This window comes from Marmota marmota, unplaced genomic scaffold (assembly GCF_001458135.2).
Source record: "Marmota marmota marmota unplaced genomic scaffold, marMar, whole genome shotgun sequence".
Taxonomy (NCBI): domain Eukaryota; kingdom Metazoa; phylum Chordata; class Mammalia; order Rodentia; family Sciuridae; genus Marmota; species Marmota marmota.
This window is the reverse complement of record NW_026000229.1, coordinates 8498069-8503947: the sequence shown is the minus strand read 5'-3', so window position 1 is coordinate 8503947 and position 5879 is coordinate 8498069.

Here is a 5879-nt window from a genome sequence, read left to right as displayed (position 1 = left end):
CTCTGGGGCTCTGCATGTGGCTTGCTGGTCAGGATGACCACCACTGGGTTGGCTCCGGGGCTCTCCTCAGGCTTCATCCTTCATCCTTCCCCTTGCAAAATGTCGAAAGACCAGCCACCAACCTGTCAGGTGCCCAGAGTCTGAGGGTGTCATGGTGGAGACCCTGTGAGTTTAGCCCAAGGCCAACCCCACTTCCCTGGAAAAGGACCCCATCCCACTGGGTGAGGGCCCCAGCAGGTTTTGGGTGGCTGCAACCCCTGGGCCCTGCTGTGATGCCCACCCCTTCATCTGCACGCCCCCCGCAGCCTGCCGCCTCCTTCCCATGAGCTCCCTCTTATGGTCACTCTTCCCTCCAACTACTTGCTCCCTTGTATTTGCCCAGCTGCTGAATGTCAGGCACAGTGCTGGGGCACACACAGGAGAATCACAGTTCCTGCCCCCAGGGTACTCACACAACCACATGGGGACTGGGTATATGCCACACCTAGAGAGATGGTACCTGAGAGGCCTGGGGGAGCCATCACATGAAAGGGGGCCTCCTTCTAGAAAGGAGGCAGAGGGTGTAGCATTGAGCAAAGGCAATGAGGGGGTCCTAGAGTCAAGGAAGGTGGGATTGGGAGATGGAGAGAGTTGAAGCAAGCTCTCTTGCCTTAGAAACATCCCAGAAGTCCTAAACACTGGGCTGGATCTAGAAGCAAAAGGAGGGTTCAGCCCCTCTTCCTTCCTTTCCCACCATCCCTCAGAACTTCTTTGCACCCCCTGCCTTCTGCCAGGTCTCTTTCTTCCCACCAGAGGAATGCTAGTGAGAAAGGGAAAGAGACTCGAGCCAAGAACCAGGTCTCTGGAATCCAGACTAATTGTGGTTATGACTTTGGCCAGGTATGCTATTTACCTCTGGACCTCAGTTTCCCCATCAATAAAATGGAAATGCTCTCCTGCCTGGCTCACATGCTACCATGGAGAGCCAATGGCTGCTGCTGTAGGGAAGCCCTGGGTGAGCTCCAGGTGCTGGCCCTCGACACTCAGACTAGCCTCTTTGGACTTAGATCCCCTAAGGAGATTCTATTCCGGGCTCTGACACTATCCTTGCCTCAGGGATCCTGGCAGTAGGTCCTCTGATGGGGAGAGAGGCATGGCTACACCCCGCTTTTCCCCCAACCAAGTCTTGCTAGGATTTGACTCTCCTGGCACAGGATGGTTGCCACAGCCTGCCACTTTTCCTCTGAGACTGGCCCAGGAGACCGTGGGAGCTGGGAAACAGCAGTGGTCCATGAGTGCCTCTGAGTGACTGTCCTGTTGCAGCCCTGCCCCCTTGCCTTTCTAAGTGCCCCCAGGAGTAAGCTGGAAGGGGTCAGACAAAGCCACCCAATTCCAGACTTTGAGAAGGCCCCTATGAGGTAGATTCAAATGTCCTCAATTCCTAGGTCAGAAAACAGGCTCAAGATGGGAACCTGTGTAGGGCCACAGGCAAGTTTAGGGCAGTCACGGTGCCAGAACCCATGTCTCTGAGCCTGGGCCAGGGCCAAATGCCAGGCATGTGCGCTTTTCTACGGGAGGTATCAGGAGCAGAAAACAGGGCTGAGTGGAAGGGGAGCAGAGTGGGGGCTTTTCCTTAAAGAAACACATTACATACAAACTATGGGGAAGTGGGGGACACTCAAACATGGAGACTTCCTGACACATTGTCCCCATGTGTATACAAACCTCTGCCTGAAGTTCAGACCCTTAGGGGTGGGGACACCTGGGCCAGTCTCCACATGCCAGCAGAACCTCCTGAGACAGATCTCTGGGGTCGGGGCTGAAAAGGAAAGAGGGGTCCCACCCAGAGAAAAGGAATACAGCCATGATGACGAGGACCCTGGGTGGCCCTTGTCCCCCTCACAGCACTGCCTCAGGGCAGGGCTCGAGAGGTATTCTGCCTCCTTACAGGATGGAGTGTCTGTGTCTGGGGGAGGGGAGAGACAGTTGTAAAGATGGCAGTGGGCTTGGCAGATGCGGGGCAGTCAGGAGGCCTTCAACTGAGTGGGAGCCAGGTCTCTCCCTGCCTCTGCCACCACAGGGAGAACAGCGTCCTCTGCTCTGGCCCTGCTGTCACCTGGTTTTGGCTCCTCTCTTATGCTCATCTGGGAAGAAGTAGATCACCTGGACCCCTCCCCAACCCAGGTGCAGGGAGAGATATCCCGTGGGAAGCCAGGCCACAGGAAGCAGGCTCATCTGCCCCCCTTAGTCTCCCATCTGTCCTTCAAGGACCAGTTAAAACCCCAATTCCTAGAAGCCTTCCTTAGCCTTTCCTTCTCCCCACATAAACTGGGTACCCTATGTAGCTCACCCAGGGCTTTCCCACCCCTTCCCCTGCCATGGACATACATGGAGTGGGAGAAGGTTTCCAGGCTTCCCCAGGCCAGGAAGTGCATGTACGTATGGTCTCCATTCCTGAGGCAGCACCTCCCTCTGGCCTTCACAGACCAAGAAGGTCTCCATCAGCACTTCTGGGCACTGGTGTGCTGGACTCAACCTGGGCTATAAAGGCCCTCGAGGTCACGTGCCCAGAATCCTTCCCTGTCCTTTCCTCATTCTGCCCCAGTGTTGAGGGGCTCACCATCACTCCTGTACTGCCTGTGGGAACCCCATGAGGTGCAGCTGGCCTCCTATGGCTTTCCCTTGGTGTGAACCACAGAATCCCTTAAGGGATAACCATTAGCATGGACACACATGGAGACTGGAAAGGACAGAAAGAGCAGAGAAAATGCCAGTGGCCCTAACTCTCCCCTCCAATGGGCCTCAGTGTCCCTACCTGCATCTTGAAGGGGCCAAGCTCCTTGACCCCCAATGCTCATCCTAGTCTGGCAGGGAAGGGGACAGGGAAGAATAAGAGAAGAGAGGGGAGAGAAGGAAAGGGAGGGAGAAAAGGAGAACAAGAGGGAAGGTCCATCCTGGGGCAGGAGGCAGGCTGAGGGGCCACCACTGGACTTGGTAGCCAGCCAGGCTGAGAGTTTGCTAAGGCTGAGGCCTAGTTCTTGCTGGGGCATCACCCAGCTTGTGGGATGCCAATATTGGGGTCTGAAGCAGGGACATTAGACCCCAAACTAGGAGCTGAGCCTGGCACCTTCAGAAAAGCTCACTGGAGGAGACAGAGTGCCTGGCTGCCTTGGGCAAAGTAGGTGGTCTGTAAAAACAGCATGATGGGACACCTTAGAACCAGATGTCCATCCAGGCCACTGCTTTACCTTCTTTGCTCTCCCAGCCCCAGACACAGCTCCAGGCCATGTCCCCTCTACTCAGGGCAGAGGCACTCCTCCTCTAGGGCCCATCCTGTCTTTTCTAGAGCCACACATAACCCCCTGTTATGAGAAGCTGTAATTGGGCCAGTGTTACGAAGACATTCCATAATTCAGGTGTGAATGGCAGGGAAGGCCCTATGTGCCATCTGACTGCTAGACCAAGAGTCTGATAGTCCTCAAAGTGACTCTGAGGAGGGACTTCAATAGGCTGCTTGGTTAGGGGCGAGGGGTCTACAAAGGATGTTCACAGACTCCATGAAAAAAGAGACTTCAAAGTTTGACTCTGGAGAAAGAGGACCCATCATCTCCTTAGTCTGAGGCCCCCTCACACTGGAGATCTCTGCATGATTTCATGATGTCCTGTGCTGGCCCACATGTGTGGCTCACTCTGACACCCAGCCCCTGGACCAGCTGGTGTTAGCTGTGATTCCCTTGGCACTTCCTAAGGGATCTTGGGGACACCCCTCCAGCCTTGGGTAGGGGGCTACTTCCCAGCTCTGCCAGTAATCTCCTGTCCTTTGGGATCAAGGCAAGAGAGATCAAGGTCCTCTTAGACTCCCACATGCCACCTCTGAGCTGGTCACTCGCAGGGATGTGCCCTACACAGTGGCTCTCCACCATGGCTGTACCCAGTGTGCCACAGCCACAGAGTGTGTTGGAAAGTGGCCGCACACCTTGCAACTCCCGGGCTGAATCATGCAGGCAGTGCTGTGGGCAGGCCTGGCCAGGGTTGGCACCAGCTGGCAGAGAGAATGGGAGGCACTGACTGAATCCCAGGAGCCTCACTGGAGCCTGCGCATGAGGGGGTGAGCAGCCAGCTCCGGGACACAAGGGTGCACATGACACATGTCATTCTGAAAGTTGCAGCTGACTCTGAGAAGAATGAGAAAGTCCTGGAAGAGCAGTAAGGATAAACGCCACACGTGGAAAGCAGAGAAGCAGAGATGGATTTGGGTTCCCCCCTGACCCTGGTTATATGACATAGCTTTTCTTACAAAATTTTTTTCAAAATCAGATTCAATCTGTTTGGAGCCCCCTGAATATCAAGTGGAACATTTAATGTCCTGAGTCATTTTATTCCTACCCTTGAGGTCATGTTACCAGAGGGTGGCCCTGTGGCCCGGAACATCAGAAGGGGGCCCTGTGGTCCGCAGTTCCCCATCACTGTGCACAGACTAGCTGACTGAACCTCCAAGGGCTGTGTCCTGTGTCTCTGCTTCCTTCAAAGCTTGGGAACAAGGATATAACACAGCCATGTCCCTCGAGGTTCACACCTTCCCAGAGCACTGCCAGGAGCTGGACACTGTCCTTGCTGCTGGCAGAATGATGAGGCCACCGCCTCTTTCCTGGGCCTCCTCCGCCCCTCTCTAACTACTCCCTCTTTTCCCCTTCCCTTCTGGGTCACTGTTCCATGTTCCAGCGTTCCATCGTCCCACCCTGTGCCTTAGATTACAGAAGCCAGTTTGGATTCTGGCCCTTGGGGTGGGGAAGAACAAGGGGCTCCTGCGGATGGGGAAGAGAAAAAGACGCAACAGAGGAACACCAGGAATAATAACGGCGATGACAGCTAAACTTCTCCTACACTTGGCATGTGCCAGGCTCTGCTCTAAATGTTATAAGCAAAGGTTAAACCGTGTAATCCTCACAGAGACTCCATAAGGGAAGCACTATTTTCCCCCCATCAGATGGGGAACCTAAGGAACAGAGAGGTTATGTGACTTCTGGTTCCTTCAGGATAGGAGTCAGGACTTAAACACAGGCACATTTCTGGAGATAAGAGCATGGTTTCCCCGGATCCTCAAAGGAATCTTGGGGTCAGAAAAAAGGCAGATATCTGTACTTGGGAACAGCCAGACCACGGTCCAAATTCTCATCCCCTTCCTCTCAGAAACAGCTGCTCAAAAAGAGAATGGACAGCTGAGTGCAGTGGTACACGCCTATAATCCCAGCAGCTTGGAAGGCTGAGGCAGGAGAATTGAAAGTTCAATCCAGCAACTCAGCAAGGCCCTAAGCAACTTATCAAGACCCTATCTGAAAATAAAAAATAAAGAAGGACCGGGGATGTGGTTAAGCACCCTGGGTTTAATCCCTTGTAAAAAAATAAAAAAGAGGATGGGTAAGAAGAAGCATAATTCCTTCCGGAAGTAGTATAATTCAGAATTAGACTGTTCTTAGTGAAAGGGGGAAAGGCGAATTAAAGTAAACCATCAGTTGGTCATAAATGTGGTAATAATACAAAAAGTAGGATTCCAGCAGAATGTAGTACAGCCACGAGATGGCTTTTGAAATGCAAGAGAACTCATGCCTGCTTATAAATTGGAGTGTTTCAACATTAAATAATTTTTTCTAGGAATATATAAATTGCCAAGTTTAACTTGAGGAGTAAACAACACTAAAAGACCTATTAAAGAGAAGAAAATTTAAAAGTTGTCATCTCTAAAAAAGACATCAGAACTAGACAGGTTTAGCATGAGTTCTTTCAAACTTGGAAGAAGAGGCAATTTCTCTGCTGTTTAAATTCTTCCAGAGTATATAGGGAAAAATATAGAATTGATTTTTACATGTCTCCATTGATTTTATGAAGCTAACATAATCCTG